We start from the raw sequence: 25,820 nt of genomic DNA on the forward strand, positions 1-25,820 counted from the left end.
CAGTGCAGAATTCTAGGATCCTAAAAAAGGTTAGTGAAGTTGGAATAGGAATTAATTAATATCAAATGGATATAGGAAGGCTCTCAGAAGAGTAACTACAAATGAAGACCAAATAGATTTAAAATCACAGTATTTGTTTTGCTATAGAGAAATGATGATCAGCTGGAAGACCAACATGAAGCTTTACAAAAACTGATTAATCACAGCAACTACAGCTACATGATGATAATGGGATATTTTATGTGAAACTAGAACAAAAACTAAAGGACAGTTCTTCAATGGGAAACTTTGTATACAATACCAAGAAATGACAAAGGTCATATTTTGGTAGAATTTTCCAAGAACAACAATGTTGTTGTTTATGAACTCATTCAGTCAAAGGAAACAGATACAAAAATGGACTTAGCAAGAAACAAATGGAATTAAATGGAAATTGAATTTGTCTAATCAAATGAAAAGGAAAAAAAGAAGATGTTAATAATAATAATTTTATTGTAATTCGTCCATTACAGCAATAGACAATGTCATACACATACTAAAATACAATTAATAGTTTGAAAGAAACAACAGGTTTGTTGTTAACATTATAGTATTATATTACAGTTGATAAACTCTCTTGTATCATAGAATGAGTGGAGGACTAGCCAGTCATGAATTGTTTGTTTGAATAATTGTTCAGGTAATTCTTGAACAGATTGAGGAAGATTATTAAATTATTTGTACCCCATTATTTCATAGCTGTTGAGTGACTTTGACAATCTGTGGTAACGAATATAGAGGCACCTATTCCTTCTTGTATTGTGGCTATGTACATTTTCTCTGGTTTTTGTTTCTGGTAATTTCTTCTTCATATAAATTAGAACATAGAATATGTACAGGTTTATAACAGTCATGATTTTTTGTTCACAGTACAATGGTTTACAGTGTGCCTTATATGCAGAACCAGTAATTATCCTAATATGTTTTTTTAAGTATTAATATGTCATGTACACAGCTAGAGTTCCCCCACAAAATAATTCCATATGTTATTATACTTTGAAAGAATGAAATATAGAATGTTCTAACATATTTTTCAGGAACACAATCCATAAGTCGCCTTAACAGGTAAATGACTCTTGACAACTTACCACTAATATATTGTACAAGTTGACCCCAAGATAATTTATCATCTATGTATACCCCAAAAATTTGACATAACTTGGATCATCTGACAGAAGCTTATCTCTAAGACTACAAACCATCTGCTGTGTTTTGTTTCATTCAGCGGGAATCCATTTACCTTGAACCAATAGGATGCATGGTCAATTGTCTTTGCTGCACAAGTTTTAAGGCTATTGAAATCATCACTAGCATGAAGAAATGTTGTATCATCTGCATACAACACAGTGGTGGACTTGATAAATGGTGGCAGATCATTTATCATTATTAGGAATAAAAAGGGGCCCAGTACAGATCCCTGCGGAACACCTACCTTTGCTTCTTCTATACTCGACATTTCTTTCCCTACACAAACAACTTGCTTATCATTCTGAAGATATGATTTTATTAATTTAAGGCTGTTATGTCTAATGTCATAGAATTCCAGTTTTTCTAGGAGTGGCTTATGCTTTACACAGTCGAAAGCTTTACTTAGATCACAAAATGTGAGTTGAGCATAGCCTTTATTCTCAAATACTTGATGTAAGTATTTGACTACGAAGTCTATAGCATCCACAGTAGACAACTTTTTCCTAAAACCATATTGGGATTCACTAATTATTCCTAATTTTTCAAAATAAACAGATAGCTGTTGGTAAATTACTCATTCAAGTATTTTAGAAAAAGTTGGGACTATGGAGATTGGTCTGTAACTGGAAGGTGCGTCTATATCTCCCTTTCTGTATATATTGGAACTACACTAGCCACTTTGAGTTCTTTGGGAAAATATCCATCAGATATACATTTATTTATATAGAATGTTAAGGGGTACACAATATAGTCTATTACAGGATATGTCATATATATCTACACTGTTTGAAGATTTCAACCATTTTATAATGCTTAGGGCAAGACTAGGTGAGACCTCGGAGAAAATAAATGTGCCTGTGTCTGTTGGTGTTCTGCAAACATTTTTAGAAAGTAACTCGGATTAACTGATATCAGGTTTGATTATAGTATTTCCTACATCTTCAACAGATTTAATAAAGAAATCATTGAATTTTTGGGGACTTATATTAATTTTATTTCTTCTTACATCTTTAGCAACACCATTTATTAATTTCCATGCAGTTTTGCACTTTTTGTGGAATTATCAACAGTTTTGAAATTACGTGCTTTTTTTGGCTTCCACAATGGCTTTTTTATACTCATTCCTGCATTTTATATAGGCTAATTTGGCATGTTCTGTTTTCTGATTGCTACATATATTGTGCAACACCATAACTTGGTTTTTCATATTTGATAATCGTTTAGTGTACCATGGATTTTGTCTGTTTGTAGCCCTGTTATTAAAGCCTTTGTCAGTTAATTTGCATTTCTGTATGGGGATGTTGTCATTAAAATGCATCAGAAATGTTTTAAAAAATCTCTCAGATAATAGTTTCCCTGACAAATCAGCACTAAGACTATAACTTGCGTCACCATGACATTGGCTGAACCAGTCTCTTTCAGCAAGGGACTTACAGAGCTGAACAATTTTGTCATCTGTGACAGGTCTGGTGATTATAACTTTTGGGACAGGCTTAGGAATATTACTCTTATCAGTACAGAACCTACTTGTATAGTTTAAAGATACAGAGTCATGATCTGAAAAGGGAAACGCTGTAACATCACATGATTCTTCTGTAGTTTTAAAGTTGACAAAAATTTGTCAAGACATGCTTTATTTCTTGTGGGCCTGTTATTGATTGAGTGCAAATTGCACTGTCTTAGAAGGTATTTCAACTTGATCACAGTACGTTTATGTGTTGTTATGTCAAAACCTGCATTCAGATCTCCACCAATTACTATGTCATAATCCAACCATCTGGTCCCTCTTAGTACATCTAACAGCATGTCCAATTTTTCTAGAAATACATTGATGATACCCTTAGGTGACCTGTAAAGGGATACTGTTACTAACTTAAAACTGTCCATAACTATACCAGTGGCTTACAAGTTCTTTTCCTCACACAAATAATCTAGGTTCAACTTAACAATGGAGCAGCTGAATGACTAGTTAATATATATTGCCACACCACCTCTTATATGAAATTTTCTACAGTAACTATTTGCCACATTATAGTTATCAAGTTTGACAACTGGAAGCACACTCTCAGTAACCCAATGTTCACTCAGACAGAAAACCTCAAATTTGTTATCTAGTCCAAAACTGTTTATAATAAATTCTTTATCTACACTCCTGGAAATTGAAATAAGAACACCGTGAATTCATTGTCCCAGGAAGGGGAAACTTTATTGACACATTCCTGGGGTCAGATACATCACATGATCACACTGACAGAACCACAGGCACATAGACACAGGCAACAGAACATTCACAATGTCGGCACTAGTACAGTGTATATCCACCTTTCGCAGCAATGCAGGCTGCTATTCTCCCATGGAGACGATCGTAGAGATGCTGGATGTAATCCTGTGGAATGGCTTGCCATGCCATTTCCACCTGGCGCCTCAGTTGGACCAGCGTTCGTGCTGGACGTGCAGACCGCGTGAGACGACGCTTCATCCAGTCCCAAACATGCTCAATGGGGGACAGATCCGGAGATCTTGCTGGCCAGGGTAGTTGACTTACACCTTCTAGAGCACGTTGGGTGGCACGGGATACATGCGGACGTGCATTGTCCTGTTGGAACAGCAAGTTCCCTTGCCGGTCTAGGAATGGTAGAACGATGGGTTCGATGACGGTTTGGATGTACCGTGCACTATTCAGTGTCCCCTCGACGATCACCAGTGGTGTACGGCCAGTGTAGGAGATCGCTCCCTACACCATGATGCCGGGTGTTGGCCCTGTGTGCCTCGGTCGTATGCAGTCCTGATTGTGGCGCTCACCTGCATGGCGCCAAACACGCATACGACCATCATTGGCACCAAGGCAGAAGCGACTCTCATCACTGAAGACGACACGTCTCCATTCGTCCCTCCATTCACGCCTGTCGCGACACCACTGGAGGCGGGCTGCACGATGTTGGGGCGTGAGCGGAAGACGACCTAACGGTGTGCGGGACCGTAGCCCAGCTTCATGGAGACGGTTGCGAATGGTCCTCGCCGATACCCCAGGAGCAACAGTGTCCCTAATTTGCTGGGAAGTGGCGGTGCGGTCCCCTACGGCACTGCGTAGGATCCTACGGTCTTGGCGTGCATCCGTGCGTCGCTGCGGTCGGTCCCAGGTCGACGGGCACGTGCACCTTCCGCCGACCACTGGCGACAACATCGATGTACTGTGGAGACCTCACGCCCCACGTGTTGAGCTATTCGGCGGTATGTCCACCCGGCCTCCCGCATGCCCACTATATGCCCTCACTCAAAGTCCGTCAACTGCACATACGGTTCACGTCCACGTTGTCGCGGCATGCTACCAGTGTTAAAGACTGCGATGGAGCTCCGTATGCCACGACAAACTGGCTGACACTGACGGCGGCGGTGCACAAATGCTGCGCAGCTAGCGCCATTCGACGGCCAACGCCGTGGTTCCTGGTGTGTCCGCTGTGCCGTGCGTGTGATCATTGCTTGTACAGCCATCTCGCAGTGTCCGGAGCAAGTATGGTGGGTCTGACACACCGGTGTCAATGTGTTCTTTTTTCCATTTCCAGGAGTGTATTAGTCCTTGAACATTCAGATAGCAAATTTTAAGATCATACTTGTTGTTTATTTTAGACTGAATGTTTTGGTGAGGTGTTATGAAATTTTTTACACTACTTATCTCGTGGGCTTTTTCATCTTACTGACTTCCACTAAAAAATCATTTAGACGAAGAGGAGGTGCTGTTTTCCATCTACCCATGACACTTGATGCTGCTTCTCCTGCTGCAGTTCTCTTTTCTCCTTTTAGAGGCACTGTAGTTACTGTTGCTGGTGAAACTTCTGCTGTTACTGCTACTGTTGCTTCCTTTTCCACTGCAACTACTGATAATGCCACTGGTGACTGTGACGCTTCACATGTTTGCACAGATCTAATTTTTTCATCATAGAATTCATCTGCAGATGTTTCTTCCTCATATGCTGTTGGTGCACTTTTCTTTTCTGTTGTCATTGGCAGAAAACCTGCTGCAGGTAGTGCTATTTTCACATAGGCATCCACTCCTGCTGTCTTTATCCCCTGGAGAATTTCTTTGGCCAGCACTTTCTTGTCTAGGTTGTTTCTGTGTAGTCCATGTCTAGTAAAATGCTCTCTTAGTGAACTCGTTGCTTCAATGAAAGTTGTGTGCACAAAACCGCTACAAATCTTCCTGAATTTCCAATTTGTTGTGATGATTTCTCTGTTTACACACGAGTCTTCTGTTAAGTCGTGTCTGTAGGGAATGTGTACAACAAATACCTTCACCTTGGAATTTTTCCTAGTGATTCTTTCAGTGTTCTTACAGCAAGGCTGCTTTCTTTTTATAGACATCATTCCCTCCTCCGATTATGACACAGTTGACGTCGCTTTCCACCGCACTTTCCCAGTTTTTCAGCACTTCCCATAGGTTTCAAAATTCCAGTCACTTTATATTTGGACTGCACATCAGACATGATTGTAGCCAGTCCCTTACCATGACTCATCGATAATATGTATATTTCTTCCTTCTTCTTCACTGTTTCCTTTTTTGTCTCGTATTCAGTTTTATTACAAGTTGCTCTCACACGATTTTTTCGTTTAATAGTATTTGATGGTAACGTGTTTCTGCTGGCACTTCTTTGTTCAACGCTTCTTTCTGAGCAGTTACCTGTTACACTGAGATTTTTTGTCCGTGATTCTGTACTGTCTGCATTTAGAACATCATACTTATTCATTAGTGGAACACGAAAAACATTGGTATTTAAGACAGGTCGAGAGATTTTCTTAGGCCTAATATATACACTCTCTCGTTTGCCTGTTTGCGTATCTGTGGGAAGGTCCATATAGTCGATCAAACTTTTGAGCATTTCTGCATATTGTCTAGCTTTACTTAAGTCACTTTGCAGTTCTTCCCTCACACTTATTTCGAGTACAGCGTTGCACATTTCAAATGCAGTTTCAAGACTGTTGCACTCAGTTCCATAGTCACATGTAGGCCTATGTTGACCGAGATTTGCTTCCACGAAACAACAAGAATGATACCATTTATGTGCCATTTCCGGTACACATATTTGAACACCTTTTATAGCTTTTTTTTCAAATAGCATACAATTCACTCATGGTAATTTACCAATATTCACGGAGCGATTTGCCACTACATCCGTATGCGCCAACATCTTGCCATAAACCACTTTAAAATTTCAAGTGTTCCTAGACTCACTAGAAGCAAACTAAAAATAGATAAAAAGTTTGCCAAAAAAAAACTCATTAGGTAGAAATGTGGAACAAGATAATTTACTGAAGAATAGAATATAGATAAGATTAAATTAAGCAAAAATTTCAGAATTTTAAAACATGAAGGTTATACAAACAGTTGAACAATCAAAAGTGGCAATACTTAAATTACATGCAGAAATAGCATAACTGAGACTTCTCCAAGTAATAGATACCATCATGAAAAATAATCTTATGGGATACTTGATTATACAGACAGTTAAACAATCCAATGTGACAATACTTAAATTACATACAGAAACTAGCAAAAGTGACACTTCTCCAAGCAATTGATACTATCATGAAAAATAATCTTGTGGGATACTTAAAGAAGTATAATATTCTGTGTGATGAAAAGGCCTGGAAAAAGTACAGCATCGGCAGTAACTCAGCCCCCAAAGGATTTATTAGAGGCAGCTGACAAATATTGCCACATAACTAGCATATTTCTGGACCTGAGCAAAGCTGTTGACACAGTAGAACACAAAACACTGCTAAACAAAATGGATACACTATGAATTGGAGGGGGGAGGAGGAGCAACAAACAGGTGGTTTCAATCAAATCGGAAGATCAGAGCACAATGAAACAATGGAAAATCTGGGATGTAATAACAACAATATGAAATGGATAGAATGTTATTCACTACATAGAGAAGTGGCAGACAAGTATACTGAAAGGAGATTGCTGGATATTATAAAAACTCATTCTTCAGCTGCAGGAGAAAACAGACACACACACACACACACACACACACACACACACACACACACACACACACACATTTTCAGATATGCAAATATGCACAACTCATATGCTCATGCCACTGTCATCTCAGGATGATTCCAGAAAGCATTCGATGTAACCTGAGCACTGCCTGTGCCTGTTGAGTCCCTGTTTTCAATATTTCCACTAGACTGCTGATAAGCTATAAACACAGTTGCAACAGTCAGTGGAGAAACAGGGCCATTTAGACTTTTCCATCAAATGATAAAAGTCTGTTAAACAAGAAAGATTAGCTTTCCACATCACTAGATGAAATTGATGATTCTAAATGTATGAGTGTTAATCAAATCAAATTTTACTATCACATAACATACCTCACACAATCAAAGTCTGTGACATAGGTGACTTGTCAATTCTAAAACTACATACAGACTAATAAACTTAATCTGAGGTTAGAATACATACAGTGTTACTTCTTTGGACAGGTATTACTTTACAAGGTTATTATTTTTTTTTAAGTGTAATTATAATACATATGGTGTTACTTTATTCATAAACAGAACATTGTTTGGAAGTCACGGAAATTGAATTGACACACCTAGATTGATACAAGTCAGTGTGAGAGTTCTATAGGCATATTTAAAAAAAAAAAAAAAAAAAAAAAAAAAAAAAAAAAAAAAAAAAAAAAAAAAATGGAATAAATTGCAGGGCAGAGTACTGCATTGTACAACTCTTTGAGTGTAAATATACAAGATAGCAAATATGACAGTGTACAGGATCCCCCACAAGGAAATATTTTAAACTTTGTTAAACAGAGATGGAACTTAATAGAAATAACTTGCATGTCATCATTTACAGAGGTTTTGATATTGATTTCATTTCAGTTAGATCAAGTGCACATTTGTTACTGATGTCCAGCTTTAGTTTGTTCCCCACAATAACATTTCCAACAAGAATAAAAGGACATAGGGCAAACATGGTTGTTAGTTTCTTTCTTTTTTCCCCTAAAATAATCTGTCTTTCAAGAAACAGAATGTGAGCATCATAACAAATGGTATATCTAAGCATGATGGTCCAAATGTAGCAATAAAGTATCTCCATCAATCAGATTTAGCTGTGAAGGAAAAGCTACAGTTTTATGGAATTATGAATGCTGACTCAGTCACACTATTTAGAGAGAATTTAGAGGCTCAACAATGGGAAGAATTTTACCAAGAGCGTACAGTACCAGTATATTAGAAATTTAATTATTTCCTAAAAATATTCAAACAATGCTATGAATCTAATTTTACTTTACAATTGCTCAGGGACAATAGCAATGGAAGCAGAGAGGGTGAGTATAATTTGGGAACAAAGTATCGTTTGCAAGGAAGACAGACTTTTATTTAATGCAGAGGACTAACTCTATTCAATACTTAAAGGCACTAGACAAATAAACTCATCGTAACAGTAGCAGGAGACATATGGTTTCAAAATAAAATCACTGGCCACTAAATTCAATTAATTCTTCCCAACACTAGCTGAAAACAGAAAGAAAAAGAATGAACTATCAAAAGCAGATTCATTAGACTTATCCTGACAGCCATTGCATTCTGCACCACTAGATATCTGTTTTGCCGAATCATCTCTTGGAGCAATCACAAAAATTATTTTGTTACTGAAAAGCAATAACTCTTCCTGTTATGATCATTTTTTAACTGAAGTACTAATGTCTTGTGCTCACTTGGTAGTGTGAACCCTCCCCCCATCCCCACCCCCGTCCATTCTGGTTTAACTTCTCCAATTCTAAATTAGTTCCCCATTCAGTTTTCCAGAGTGCCACGGGGGAGAAGATGTCCATAAGAAACAGATGTGTAAGATTTTACAAGTCAGGAAGCATCAGCAGTCTGAATGTGGCAAGGAAGCTAGAAAATCTGGAAACAGAAATGAAAGGCTCAGTCTAGATATGGCAGGATTCAGTGAAGTGAAATAGTGATGTGAAATGGATAGAAGACAAGGATTTGTGGTCAGATGAATATATGGTGATATCAACAACAGCAAAAAATGGTGTAGTAGGAATTGGATTTGACATGAATAGGAAGGTAAGGGAAAGAGAAAATTGGTGTGAACAGTTCAGCAATAGGATTATTCACATTGCAATCAACAGCAACCAATGCTGACAATTGTGGTTCAGTTGTACATGCTGAGGACACAAGCAGAAGCTGAAGAGAGATAAAAATGAGTCTAATTATGGAGGCCCTGAAGGGGTAACTCAGTATGTAAAGAGGGAGAAAATCTAATACTCATGAGGGATTGGAACACCATATCATGTACAGAACAGAAGGCAGAGTCATAGGAAATTATGAACTCGGTAATAGGAATAAGAAAGGATAAAGAGAGGATTCTTGCATTCTATAATAAATTTCAGATAGTAATAGCAAATAACCTTTTTTAGAATCAAAAGGGGAGTAGGTACACTTTGAAGGGTCCTGGAAACATGAGTCTATACTAAATGGAATACATCATGATAAGATGGAAATTCTGAAACTGTATATATGTCATTGTAAGGCATATCCAGGGGCAGTTAAAAACTCAGGTCACAACTCAATAATGATGAAGAGTACATTGAAGTTTAAGTGAATTATTAGGAGGAATCAATGTTTAAAGAAGTGGAATACTGAAATATTGAGGAACTATGACATACGTTTGAAGCTCTCTGGGGACAGAGAACACCATAGTGGGCAATTCAATTGAAGAGGAATGGACATCCCTAAAAAAAAAAAAAAGAACCACAATAGTTAGGCAGATAAATAAAGGTACAAGGTAGGTAACTGCAGTTAATACTCAAACAGACTGACACAAAAGAAGTAAAAAAATATTCAGGAAAAGATAGGAATACAACAACATAAGTCACTTAGGAATGGATTCAATTGGAAGTACAGGGAAGATAAAGAAAATGGCTACAGGAAAATGATTAAGAATTAAAAATGAAATGGTTGTCAGAAGGACAGATCCAGCCTACATAAAAGTCAAAATAATGTTCATTGACAGTAAAGGCATAGGTGCCAACATTAAGAGTGCAAAATGAATTCCACTGTGTAAATACAGAGGAGAGAGCAGATAGGTAGAAAGAGTATACTGAAAGATTCTACAAGTGGGAGGAACTGTCTACTGGCAAGACAGAAGAACTGGGCATTGACTTGGAAGCCATAACTTTACAGACATTAAAGGAAGTGAGGAAGTGACAATAAAGTGTTTTTTCAAGTTAGTGTGTAGTAAATATGAGACTGGAGAAATAACACTGTACTCTCTTAAGAATATCATTTACAAATTCCCAAAGATAACAAAGTCAAATAAAATGTGAGAACTATTGCTCAATCAGCTTAACAATTCATAAATCCAAGTTGCTGAAAAAATATCCAGAAGAATTGAAAAAACTGAAGATCTGTTAGATGATGAAAGATGCAGTGGAAAACAGCTAATATGCAACATGTATATGAGCATGAGGAAGGAATGCAGTCTTACTCCCCTACTGTTCAACTTGTGTATCTTGACACAAATAAAAGAAAGATCCAGTAATGAAATTAAAGTTCAGAATAAATTTCAGTGGCAACTTCTGCCACTGCATGTATCAGGATGACCAAATATAGTGGGGAGAGGTAGACGGCACAATATTAAGACTCGTCCAAGCTTTCCAAGTGATTTATTGTTTCCAACTACAGTGCCCCCATTTCTCTCGATCTATGTCACTGGGTCCCGCAATGCTGAGAACACCACTTTGTTATCTGCGAAACAGCTTGGTGCGGAATGACTGCCTCAGCAACCCGTGCACACCTTGTGTGTTGGCCTTATATGCCAGTGGAGTTGCAGCATCATCAGGATGCCAGCAGTCAACTCACCGGGCTGCATCGCTGCTGCCTCAGCACCGCTCAGTGTGAGCCACAGGTGGCCAGCTGCATGCTTCTCGCTGGTGTGGCTGAGATTGCGGTGACAACAAGCGCCCGTGATCCAGTGTCCAAATCTGCAGCCCTCGCCTTGGGATGCCTCCAGCATGTGTTGGAACTTAGAACAACTGCCCATGGTAGCGAGTTGTAGAGTGGCCCACCATTGGCTGGATAGGGACCTTGCGTCAGCCTTAGAGGGTCAAACCAGCAACCCGCTGTGGACTGGTATACTGGCACCCCATCTGCTGCTGCATGTACCTGGTGGTGTGATAAGCCCCACCATCCAGGAGAGCTGCCACAGTTGAATGAATCTTGTTAGAAACCCACACTACTTATATGCGACTGTGCACCTCTGCTTTGCCATATGCGCCACTTCGTGTCATGTACTCATAAAACACTAGATTGGCCAGTGGGCTCCTTCTGCCTGTGATTTGTGACATGCAAAACTGCTACATACACTCTTTCAGCAATTTGATGGATGGCCCTGCGGCATCTATTCTACTTCACAACTGTTGGTATACGTAACTCACGGCAATCCGGCTTGCAACCTGGCTGTAACTTGTGCTCAGAGTATTGCAAAAAACCAACTTTCCCTATCCTAAATGGTGGTGCCACTGCAAAATGGATATCAGTGATATGATCTGTTGATGACATTCCTAATCTCAGTGAAAGTAAGGAAGAATGTGAATGAAATGAACAATCTAATTTGCAAAGAATAAAGATTGGCAGTAAATGAAAGGAAGACAAAAGTAATGACGAACAAGATTAATGATTAACTTATCATGAAAAATGTGAGCCACATTGTAGATGAAGCAAAGGAATTCTTTTATCTTGGAAGCAAAATAATGTATAACAAATGAAGCAAAGAGGGTATAAAAAGAAGACGAACACAGGCAAAAAGTGTATTTATCATCAAAAGATGTGTACTAGTATCAAACATAGACTTTAATTTCAGAGGCTGTATACCTGGGGCACAACTTTGTATAGAAATGAATCATGGCCTGTATAAAAACCAGAAAATAAGAGAACTGAATCTGTGAGGTGCGGTGTCACAGACAGGTATTGAAAATTAATTTAATGATAAAATGAGAAACAAAGAGCTCCTGCACAGAATTTCCCAGAAAAGAAATAACTTACAAATAACTGAGGATCAAACAAAGGGAAACCCAGGATGAAACAAAAACAATATGAAAAGGGTAGATTTCTACTCACCACAAAGAAGAGGCATTGAATTGCAGACAAGCACAATGAGAAGAATGCTAGATATATTCAGCTATTCGGCAAAGTCCTTCATTAGATGTAGAAAACTCACAAATTCACACAAGCAGAACTCATACAAATGGCCACTGTCATCTCCAGATGCTAAGTACTGATTGCAGCTGCATCTGAGGTGAGCACCAATTTTTTCTCAGGTGGGTAAAGGGCACAGAAGAGGCGTGGAGCAGGGAAGGGGTGGGATAGCAGGGTAAGGGTAGAGGAAGAGGCTAGTGCTGGCTGTGGGAACATGCAGGGACGTGTTAGGGATAAGATATGTCTACTAGTTGCAGCATTTGGAGGCTGTGCTGGGAAAAAGGGGGAGGGAGAGGGGGGAGAGGGGAGAAGAAAGGAAAGGACAGAAGTAGAGAAGAGAAAAGGACTTGTAGGTGCATTGGCAGGATACAAGACACATGTGTATTATAGTGGAGCTGGGAAGGGGTTAGTCAGGTGGAGGATAGGGACCAATGAAAGTTGAGGCCAGGGTTTACAGGAACAAAGGATATGTTGCAGAGAAAAAGTCCCACCTGTACCATTCAGAAATGCTGGTACTGTTGGGAAGAATCCAGATGGCACAGGCTTGAAACAGTCATTGATGTCAATCACATCAAGTTGGACAGCAGGCTCAGCAACTGGATGATCCAGCCATCTCTTGACTTCAGTTTCATCATGGCCATTCATGCAGTCAGACAGTTTTTTAGCTGTCATGCTCATATAGAAAGCATCACAGTGGCTGTAGCTGAATTGGTAGATCATATGGCTGCTTTTACACATGGTGCTAGGATATGGCAGAGAATGTGATTAATCAGTGCTAGCCCCTTGTAGTATTGAGTCATGAAGGAGGTCCTTTTTTGTGACCAGAGGTCCGTTTTGTGACCAGATGGTGGGTATGTGGGGGACGGTAGGTGACTGTGGAGACAAGGCACAGGAGATCTGTTTCTGGACAAGGTGGGGAGCATAGTTTCACTCTGTGAAGGCCTCAGTGGGATCCTGGGCATGTTTGAGAGGTGCTGCACATCACTACAAATGTTTTGACCATAGGTGGCTAGACTGTATGAAAGCAAATTCTAGTGTGGAATGGGTGGCAGCTGTCAAACCACTAGCTTACCTCCAATCCCTTAGCCTTACCCCCCACCCAATACAGCCCCCGCTGCAATACAGCCCCCCCCCCCCCCCTCCCCAGTGCTAGCAGCCCTATCCTGTCCCTCCCACATCTCTGCATGCTCTCACAGGCAGCACTAGCATCTTTCCCCATCCCTAACTCATCATCCTTCCCCTTCCCCTTCCTTGCCCTACACCTCTAGCCATCCCAGCAAATATTGCTGCTAACCTCATATGCAGTCACAGCCAGACCTTGCAACAAGGAGATAATTGTGGCCATGTGTGTGTGTGAGTGTGAGTTGTGATTGTGTGACCATGTGTGTTTTTTCTGCAGCTGATGAAGAATTCACTCATATAGCTGCATATATCTAACATTCTTTTTCATTGTGCCTGTCTGTGACTCCGTGTCTCCTCTGTATAGACCCTGCTTCATACTTTAAATTGTTCCATCAGAATGTTCAGTCTCTTTGCAGTAAACTGAATGAAATACAAATCTTGTTAAATGATATTTCTGTTTTATGCTTTACTGAGCACTGGCTAAATAAAGACATGATAGAATTAGCAAACCTACCTCAGTTTAAATTAGCTGCCACATTTTGCAGAGAAGTACTCAGGCATGGTGGTAGCTGCATATATGTTCGAGGATATAGACTTCACTAACATAACCAAATTTGACAGCTTATCTAAAGAAAGAGACATAGAACTCTCAATAGTAGAACTGCCAACTAGCAATTCTGTAATCATCTGTGTATATAGGTCACCACATGGTGATAAAAAAGTTTTCTTATAATCATATGGAAGAGCTGATAGAGGGCTTCAACACCCTTAAAAAAATATGATCATATCTGGAGATTTCAATGTTTATTTCTCCAAACCCAGTAAATTTAAAGATGAAATCAAAGACTTACTGATGTCCTTTAACCTAAAACCAACTATAACCAACCCAACTCGTATAACCACTACTTCTGCAACAACCATAGATCAGGTGTTTGTAAACACAAATAATATATATCTGCAACACAGAGACTGCAAACACTGGTTTTAGTGATCACAATGCGCAAATACTAACAATCACTATTCCGGGAAACACAAAAGCCCAGAAAACTAGAACTATTGTGAGGAAGTTTAATAATGAAAACATAGATTACTTTTGTTCTCTCTTGAGAAGAGAAATCTGGACTGATGTTTACAGTTCAAACAGCACAGATGACAAGTTTGATAAATTTAGGGCCACATACAAACATTTTTTTTGAAATTGCCTTTCCTAAACAAACGTCACTTATGAATTCTGTGCACAAACCAAATAAATGGATCACAACAGGAATACAAATATCATGCCAGAATAAAAGGAACTTATATGAATACTCAAAGCAAACCACAAATCCTGTATTTATCAATTACTTTAAACAATATAAACAAATACTTAGACAAGTTATAACAAAAGAAAAGAAAATGGAAAATGACAAACAAATAAAAAATTCCAGGAATAAGACTAAAGCAACCTGGAGTATCATAAAAAGAGAAACAGGTACTACATCATTAGCCCACAAAAATATACAACTTCATGGAAACAACAATAAAATAATCAACCCCACAGTAGTGGCTAATAAATTTAACAACTACTTTTCTAATGTTGCACACCACCTGATTACCAAACATTACAACTCACAACCACACAGCAATACACTCCAGTCAGATATAAAAATTCTTACAAGAACCCTATTCATGTCTCCAACAACACCTGAGAAATTATTTGTCATTATAAAAAGGTTACCCAATAAGTATTCAGCAGGTACTGATGAAATACCAGATATTATCATCAAAGCAAGTGTAACATCTATCATAGAACCACTAACGGATATTTTCAATTCATCATTCATGAGTGGTATATTCCCGAAAAATCTGAAAATGGCAAAAGTGACACCACTGTACAAGAAAGGGGACAAACATGAAGCTGCAAACTATAGACCTGTATCAGTATTGTCAGGCTTTGGTAAAATCCTTGAAAAACTATTTCTTAGAAGGCTGACAGCCTTTCTAAATAAAGAAAACATAATAAGTGATGCACAACACGGATGCAGAACTGGCAGATCAGCACAGTCAGCTATTTATACCTCCTTAAATGAAATTTTAACTGCAGTAGATAATAAGCAACATGTGTCTGGCATATTTCTTGACCTTAGTAAAGCCTTCAATGTAATTGATCATAATACTCTGTTGCAGAAGCTAGGTAATTATGGAATACGAGGCCTGCCAAACAAGTGGATACATTCCTACCTTCATGACCGTCAACAGATCGCTCAAATAAAATACAAAGACATAAAAACACAAAAAATTGTAATTTTTACAGTAATTCACAAAACATTACATATGGAGTTCCTCAAGGGTCAGTCCTTGGGCCAATTCTTTTCATTCTTTATGTTAATGATTTGTCAGAAAAAATAACTAAAGGGAAGACAGTACTTTTTGCAGATGACACAAATATCCTAATCAAATCATGTGATGAGGAAAGCCTACAAAAACAGCTACAGGTATAATACAAAATTTGACACAATAGTTTGGAACAAACAAGCTAATAATAAATAATGAAAAATAGTGACAGTCAATTTCCACAATTCACAGAAACTACATCCTGCAAGACCAATTTTTAAAATTGATGGAAAAACTGTCTCGTCTGTGAGTGACACAAAAATTTTAGATATACATATACAGCAAAACCTAAAATGGGAGACACATCTTAACCATGTAAATAAAAAGCTAAACACACTTACGTACGCAGTAAGACTCCTCACACAAAATACAAGCCGTGCGTCTGTGATCACAATGTACCATAGCAGTATTCAGTCACTGCTGATGTACGGCATTATCTTTTGGGGGAACTCTGTAGGTACAAACAAAACATTTAGGCTACAGAAAAAGATTGTTAGAATAATAAACCATGCTAAGTACAGAGACTCCTGTAGACCAATATTTAAAAATCTCAATATACTGCCTCTTACCTGCTTATATATGTATGAAATATTAAATTTCACAAAAGAAAGTATTTTAAAAGACGGAAATATCTTCAAGTATAACTGTGACTACCACCCTCATGATACTAGGCAGAAACATTACTTGCATGTCAATACAGTGAGTACAAACATTTGTAAGAGAGGAGTGTATCATATTGGCATAATGCTGTGCAATCACATGCGATCCTATTTGAAACATATGCAAAATTTACAAAAGTTTAAAGTGAAACTGAAAGAGTACTTGCTTGACCACTACTTCTATTCTGTTTCTGAGTTTTTAGAGTACCAGAAAAGTGTAGCGTAATTGCTCAAATATTCTTTATAAGTCCATCATTTTATTTTACTATATTAAATTTGTCATCAATATTCAACATGTATTGAATAATTTTTAGTAATTTATCCTTTCAAAATATCAATGTGTAAGATGATGTATATACTGTACCAACCTGACTTTTCCTACATTGTTTGTGCAAAATATGTACCTAAACACGATTTACAGGACCAATAAAGAAATACAAATACAAATACAAATATATGGTGATTAGCAATCTACATGTTTCATATTGTTGTAAATAGCTGAGGATGTTGAATATTCTCTTCAGAGATGAAGGGACTGCCACAAGATACTAAGTCAAGGTGGGTACATAAGTGATTTACCTGGGATATAGCAGGACTCTTCAAGAACTGTAATATTTATTGATGACACTAGTTTACATATAAAGGATCCAACATAGTTATAACAGACAGCCAGAAGAATAATGGAATAGACTTACAACTGGGTCACAGCAATCAGTTTATCCCTTAATTTTACAAACACTCATAGTATGCAGTTCGAAACAAATTAAAATGACTTACAAGTAACAAGAGTATACGTCAGTAGGCATTTTCTGAATGAGGCTTCATGTGTGAAGTTCCTTGGCATTCAGATAATTAAAGTTGCAGCAGCACATGGATTGTTGTTGTTGTTGTGGTCCTCCGTCCTGAGACTGGTTTGATGCAGCTCTCCATGCTACTCTATCCTGTGCAAGCTTCTTCATCTCCCAGTACTTACTGCAACCTACATCCTTCTGAATCTGCTTAGTGTATTCATCTCTTGGTCTCCCTCTACGATTCTTACCCTCCACGCTGCCCTCCAATACTAAATTGGTGAGCCCTTGATGCCTCAGAACATGTCCTACCAACCGATCCCTTCTTCTGGTCAAGTTGTGCCACAAACTTCTCTTCTCCCCAATCCTATTCAATACTTCCTCATTAGTTATGTGATCTACCCATCTAATCTTCAGCATTCTTCTGTAGCACCACATTTCGAAAGCTTCTATTCTCTTCTTGTCCAAACTATTTATTGTCCATGTTTCACTTCCATACATGGCTACACTCCATACAAATACTTTCAGAAATGGCTTCCTGACACTTAAATCTATGCTCGATGTTAACAAATTTGTCTTCTTCAGAAACGCTTTCCTTGCCATTGCCAGTCGACATTTTATATCTTCTCTACTTCAACCATCATCAGTTATTTTGCTCCCCAAGTAGCAAAACTCCTTTACTACTTTAAGTGTCTCATTTCCTAATCTAATTCCCTTAGCATCACCTGACTTAATTCGACTACATTCCATTATCCTCGTTTTGCTTTTGTTGATGTTCATCTTATATCCTCCTTTCAAGACACTGTCCATTCCATTCAACTACTCTTCCAAGTCCTTTGCTGTCTCTGACAGAATTACAATGTCATCGGCGAACCTCAAAGCTTTTATTTCGTCTCCAAGGATTTTAATACCTACTCCGAATTTTTCTTTTGTTTCCTTTACTGCTTGCTCAATATACAGATTGAACAACATCGGGGAGAGGCTACAACCCTGTCTTACTCCCTTCCCAACCATTGCTTCCCTTTCATGTCCCTCGACTCTTATAACGGCCATCTGGTTTCTGTACAAATTGTAAATAGCCTTTCGCTCCCTGTATTTTACCCCTGCCACCTTTAGAATTTGAAAGAGAGTATTCCAGTCAACACTGTCAAAAGCTTTCTCTAAGTCTACAAATGCTAGAAACATAGGTTTGCCTTTCCTTAATCTTTCTTCTAAGATAAGTCGTAAGGTCAGTATTGCCTCACGTGTTCCAACATTTCTACGGAATCCAAACTGATCTTCCCCGAGGTTGGCTTCTACTAGTTTTTCCATTCGTCTGTAAAGAATTCATGTTAGTATTTTGCAGCTGTGACTTATTAAACTGATAGAACCAACCATGACAAAACTATTCTACCTGCTATGCAAGATATGAGACAGCCAAAACAGCCTCTGACTTCAAAAATAATTCCAATTCCACAGAAGGCATATGCTGACAGGTGTGAAAATTACTGAACCACCAGTTTTATAAGTTATGATCACAAAATACTAACACGCTTTATTAGCAGAAGTGTGGAAATATCTTTAGAAGCTGACCTTTGTTATGATCACTATGGATTCTGAAGAAATGTACGAACATGTGAGACAAAATTTATCTTAGAAGATAAGTTAAAGAAAGGGAAACCTATGCCCACAGCATTAATAGATTTAAAGGGTTAGTTAGTTATGTGTTCCATTGATCAATTCTGAATGATTCTTTTGTCAAAATGATGTGGGACGAGTCAGTTTACAGGATACATATGCATGATTAGTACTGATGTTAATGAACACATTATTTTTTATCCTACCCAAGCAACTAGACTTAAATACAAGTAAGTTTTCTTAATAGAAAGAAGTTGTCCAAGAGAGATAATTTTAGGTTAGATTTACAATTTGCAGCTTTAATAATAGATACTAAAGGTCATTTTTTGCACTAAGTGTTTTTGTTATGCACCTCACTGTCCTTCTCCAATTGTGATAGATTATTTATGACAAATTTCATTAGCATATATGGGTGTTGTGGCAATGGAGTTAAAATGTCTAGCTCCTTGAAAAGATATGTATATGATGTCCACGGGTGAACACCACATATTATTCTTACAGCTCGCTTTTGTGCAATCAATACATTCTTTTTAAGTTGTGACTTACTCCAGAAAATTATTTAATAATGCATTACTGAGTGGTAATATGCCAAATATGTTTGGGGTTGGGGGGGGGGGGGAGGGGAGTAATTTGTTTGTCTCCAGGATTAGCAATCATATGAAGAGCAAAATTAGATGAGCTTAATTTTTGAGAGGCTCAGTAACTTGCTTCTTCCCGTTCAAATTTTCATCAATATGTAAATCAAAAATTGGAACATTCTACCCTGTTTACTGTCTTCTACTCGTGTTCTATTTCAATCATTGTTCTGCCTATATTTGTTGTATAGATCTGAATATAGTGTGTGTTTTCATAATTTACGGAGAATCCATTTTCAGAACTATTTAATAATTTCTTAGAAAACATAATTTACAATATCTTCAGATGTTTTCCCTCTCTCATGGGATTTATTATAACTCTAGCATTGTCTATAAGAAGTACTAATTGTTCTTGTTGAATGTTAATTGGAAGCTCATTCGTATGCAGAAGAAATAGGAGTGGACCCAAAATTGAACCCTGTGGGATTCCTTTGTGATTTCTCCAAAAGCACTAAAATTTTCTATTCTTCCAACATTGTTTCGATTATTCAGCACAACTTTTTGCTAAGTATGATTCACTTCTATAAGAACTGAGTTTTTCTAAGAGAGTAACATGATCTACACAATCGAACCCCTTGCAAACATCACAAAAAATACCAACTGGTGATATTTTATTATTTAAAGCTTGTACTGGCATTATTTTCAACTTTTCATATTGTTGACTGGAATACTCTCTTTGAAATACTGAAGGTAGCAGGGGTGAAATACAGTGAACAAAAAGTTATTTGCAACTTATACAGAAACCAGACTCCTGTTATAAGAGTCAAAGGACATGAAAGGGAGCAGTACTTAAGAAGGGAGTGAGACAGTGTTGTAGCCTAGCCCAGTGTTATTCAATCTGCATATTGAACTAGCAGTAAAGGAAACTGAAGAAAAATTAGAGATGGAATTAAGCTTCTGGGAGAAGAAACAAAAACCTTGAGGTTGTAATTCTGTCAGAGGTAGCTGAGGACTTGGAAAAGCAGTTAAACAGAATGGATATTGTCATGAAAGGAGGCTATAAAATGACCATCAACCAAAGTAAAATGACGATATTGGACTGTAGTCAAATTAAATCAGGTGATGGTGAGGAAATTAGATTAGGAAATAAAATGCTAGAATTAGCAAATGAGTTTTACTATTTGGGCAGTAAAATAACTGATGATGGCTAATGCACAGAGGATATAAAATGCAGACTGGCTGTAGCAAGAAAAGGATTTCTGAAAAAGAGTAATTTGTTAACATATAATACAAATTTATGGTTGGCAAGTCTTTACTGAAGGTATTTGAATGAAGTGTGGCCTTGTATGGAAGTGAAATGTGGAAAATAAGCAGTTCAGACAAGAATATAATAGATAGGACATAAAGTACACTATTTACACATGAATGAATGAATGAGTGATCATGATCAGATTGTTAGTACTTAACATATAGGACATTCCGTCTCTGGGTACTTCACAAGAGAAGTACCATGAGTATCATGATTCAAGTTAAACTATAGCTGCTAGTGTCAAACAGAAATTCTCAGTTGAACTGGTAAGACATGGTTCACACTGGTACATACCAGTGGAAAGGTATAGATTTTTCAGAAACATTACACAGTATGTTGAATTAAGCAAAGCTATTTAAAAACGTGTTTCACATCTACACCTATATTAGATGAATTAAACAAAGCTATTTAAATACATCTTTCAGAAGATATAACAAGACGAAAATTTGGTAAGAGAAACAATTGAAACCAAAGATTACAGTTAAAATGTGCTTAATTCATTAGACAAAAAGTTGCAGGCAACTGGTATATTTTGTGATCTGTCAAAGGCATTTGACTGTGTAAATCACAATATCCTTTTAAATAAATTAGAATATTATAGTGTAACAGGAAATGCTGCAAAATGGTTCAAATCTTATATCTCTGGCAGGAAACAAAGGATGTTATTAGGAAAGAGACATGTATCAAGCTATTAGGCATCATCCAACTGGGAACTAATTACATGTGGGGTTGCACAAGGTTCCATTTTGGGGCCCTTACTTTTTCTTGTGTATATCAATGACCTTTCATCAGTAACATTACCAGATGCCAAGTTCATTTTGTTTGCTGATGATACAAACATTGCAATAAATAGCAAATCAAGTGTAGTCTTAGAAAGATCAGCTAATAAAATATTTGGGACCTTAATCACTGGTTCCTAGTAAATTCTTTGTCACTAAACTTTGAAAAAACACACTACATGTAGTTCAGAACTTGTAAGGGGTGTCCCACGAGTATGTGCATAACATACGATGACAAGCAGATAGAAGAAATGGACAGTGTTAAATTCTTGGGATTACAGCTTGATAATAAATTCAACTGGAAGGAGCACACCACAGAACTACTGAAGTGTCTTAACAAATCTCTATTTGCCTTGTGAATTGTGTCAGACATAGGGGATATGAAAGTGAAAAAGCTGGCATACTATGCTTACTTTCATTCCATAATGTCATATGGGATTATTTTTTGGGGTAATTCATCAAACCAAGCTAAAGTTTTCCGGGCACAAAAACGTGCAGTAAGAGTTATATGTGGTGTGAACTCAAGAACATCCTGCAGAAGCCTGTTTAGGGAACTAGGGATACTAACTACTGCTTCCCGATATATATTTATTCCTTAATGAAATTTGTCATTAAAAATATATCCCTTTTTCAAACCAAGAGCTCAATTCACGGAATCAATACTAGAAATAAGAATAAACTTCACAAGGATTTAAAGTCACTTAGTCTTGTACAAAAAGGTGTGCATAATTCAGGAACACACATTTTCAATAACTTGCCAGCAGCCATAAAAAGCTTAACAACCAATGAAACTCAGTTTAAGAGAAACCTAAAGGATTTATTGGTAGCCAGCTCCTTCTACTCCATTGATGAATTTCTCAGTAAAAACAACTAGTATAACTTCTGCACAATTTCAGTGCCGTAATGTGTTGATTGTAAATATGTGTGTGTGTGTGTGTGTGTGTGTGTGTGTGTGTGTGTGTAAGTACAATCTAACTTCTGCACCATTTCTGTGCAGTAATGTGTTCATTGTATTATAGTAGTTGTATTACACATTTATTACCTTATAAATAAATAAATAAAACTTTTTTATTTTAAATTCAGTGCATTAGACTTTGTAAAATGACTCTTTCATATAGTGTTCATTAAAAAATGACGATCATTTCACTTGGGACCTGTTGAATGGTACATTAGTTTATTTGTTTTAGTTGTAAATATTTGTCATGTATTGTTGTTTTTCTGACATGTTCTACATCCTGGAGGACCTCCTCACTATGGATCAATTGGAATGAAAGTAAATCTAATCTAATCTAAAAAGAGAGCATGGCAAAGACAATACAGAAACTGGACCCTTCTTCTTCACTGTAGCTATCAATGATTTACCTAATAACACAGCCCACTCCGTCATACGTTATGCTGTTGATACAACACAACTTACCACACATCAGGACATTTCAAACAAAAGAAGTGCTTGATTAGGCTCTGGACTGGTTTGCAGCCATAAGCTCCAGTGCAATACTGATAAAACCCAACAACTTTTAATGGGAACATCAAATGAAGTAGGCAATAAGTCAGTAAAACTCTTAGGTATTTACATTGACTCAGAACTCTGTTGGGAGGAACATGTCAATCACGTATGTGAAAAAATATCCCTAGTGGAATACCTTATCTTGAAATTAAGGGAGGTAGTGAGCTTGGAGTACCTTAGGGTGACATGCTTTGGGTTATTCTAGTCACATTTTTAATATGGTCTGATTATATGGGGGCACTGTCCTCACATCAAGAACTTTTTGAAATTACAAAAAAAAGTCTTACACATAATATGTAAAAGAGGTCATAGGGATCACTGTCACCCTCTTTTTTCCATACTCAGAATACTCACAATTATAAATTTATATATTTATGCATCTGTACTCTATATTAAAAATAATATTTCAGAATTTATTGCCAGAGGGGAAATACATGAACGCAGCACCAGAGCTAAGGGTAATTTAAACATATCATGCCACAGATTAGAAAGAACAGGAAATTCCCAAAAAGTCGAACCACTCAAAATGGATATAATTTTTTTTTTTTTTAATTAGGTAGTACAGCTGGCTGTCATATCATCTATTTTATAACATTAAACAATTCTTTGAGATGCCTGAGGATGATATTAGCATTTAAAAGTATTCTGTAGTTTAACATATTATTGTGTGCTGTTGTTAGTCGTATGTAATTACATAGTATATACAATTCATAATACACTATGTACAGGGTATACTATATACTATACAATATTATATTAGAGTGTAATTTATTGCATTAACTTTTAGAAACTATCCTGGTGTAATTTGGTACACTGACATGCTTTAAATGTATACTACAATGTTTTGACAGTAGTTTATTTTATTGTTGTGTATGTACTACTACATTCTGTGTGACGAAGCCAATATTATAAAATGATCCATGGTGAATAAAATTCTTGATTGTTGATATGTTGACTGGACACCAGATTTCACCAGTTAAGATGGCAGATGACACATGAAGTAACAACAGAAAGAAAACTGCCCAGGCATGAATCATGCTGTTGTTGGTGAATGGATTAACAAGAAACATACATATTTAATAAGGAAAATAATCATGTTCTTGAATTAATTCTCAGTGAGTGTTATAAAGCGATTCAAGGTATCAAGAAAGGAAAGGTGTCTGAAATTATGGCATTTCAGTAGAAATGGCCAAATCTGGAGGAAAAGCTATGCAAAGAGAACTTAACAAAGCTGTTTACAGAAAGTCTGGGAGGTACACAATTCCCAAAACAGGGCTACCCTATTTCACAAGAAATTAGAAAGACAAAACATAAAAAGATCTTAATCTGTCATGTTCTCTTTATAATTTACAACATATTCGTTGGAAGTATCCCAACTGCACAGAGAGGACATTTGATTTTAATTAGGCAAAAGAACAAGCTGACTGTAGAAATGAATGTACTATGGACCTTTCGCAAATCATGAACTAAATTATAAAATGAAAGACAGACAATAAATTGCTACTATTTCTGGGATTCGCAGATTTTGATTAAGCTAGTGACTCAGTTTCAACAAAATTTACATTAATTACCATTGAGGACAACATGTTGATTCAAATTACATTAATATACTAAAAAATATATGAGGTGTGTGAGAAAAGTACAGTGACTGATTTTTTATCTACTAAAGTTTTTTTTTATTTTAATCAAACAATAATATTGTCTGCTTCAAAGTAATTCCCCTTGGCAGCTGCACACTGACAGAATCATTGTTCCCAGTCTTGCTTCCAGTGCTGAAAGGCTTCAACTAGTAGGGTCTTCAATGAGTTGCACACATTCTGTCAAATAGTCTCCATAGTCCCAAAATGAAACCCTTTTCAGGCATTTTCCAATTTCAAGAAAAGAAAAAAGTTGCAAGGCCTCAGATCTGCTGAATAGGGGGAGATATTTGAAAAAACACTTTGTTGACAGTTTGCCCTGGAGGAAAAAGTCCAAAAAGAGCAAAACAGCATTATTTTGCTCTTTGATTTGCTCATTTGAACTTTTTTTCAGTTAGGGAGAAGCCTCAGCATGCTACTCCTCACTTTGCCAATTTGTCTCATGATTGTACTCAAAAATTCAGGATTCATCACCTGTAATCACACAACTGAACCATTCGTAGTCATTGACACTCCTATTTTGAACATTAATGCACACATTTCTTTGACTGTCCTTCTGTTCAGTTGTGAGGTTTTTTGGCATCATTTTGGCACAAATCTTTTACATTTGCAAACTTTTGGTCAGAATTTCATGTACTGTGAAAGTGTTTAAGTTTAACAGGTTAACCATCATCCCCATTTTTAAACATTGGTCTGATCTCATAAGAGATAAGTTTTCATTGGTTTCTGAAGCTGAAGGCCTCCCTGAGCAACATTCATCTTCAGCATGTTCTCAGCCTTCCAAAAATGATTTGTGCCAGTGAAAACTTGTGCTCTTGATAAGGAATGTTCCTTGTAGGCCTGTTTCAACTTTCCACAGGTCACACTTGTGGATTCCCAAAGTTTAATACAAAACTTGATGGCATAAAATTGCTGTAAATTCTGCTGTTCACAACAAAAACACAACTTCACAAATGGTACTCTCAAATATCATGTGATGGCTGTATGGAGCTGAAACTTGGATCAAGCAT

General features: G+C 37.2%; 1 protein-coding gene across 1 annotated transcript in view; it reads left to right on the top strand.

Annotated features, from left to right (window-relative positions):
- The window catches only part of LOC126457681 (nose resistant to fluoxetine protein 6-like), a 621,246-nt gene that overhangs the window by 590,890 nt on the left and 4,536 nt on the right, over window positions 1–25,820 (top strand). The gene's annotated exons all lie outside the window — the stretch shown is intronic.

This window comes from Schistocerca serialis, chromosome 2 (assembly GCF_023864345.2).
Source record: "Schistocerca serialis cubense isolate TAMUIC-IGC-003099 chromosome 2, iqSchSeri2.2, whole genome shotgun sequence".
Lineage (NCBI taxonomy): Eukaryota > Metazoa > Arthropoda > Insecta > Orthoptera > Acrididae > Schistocerca > Schistocerca serialis.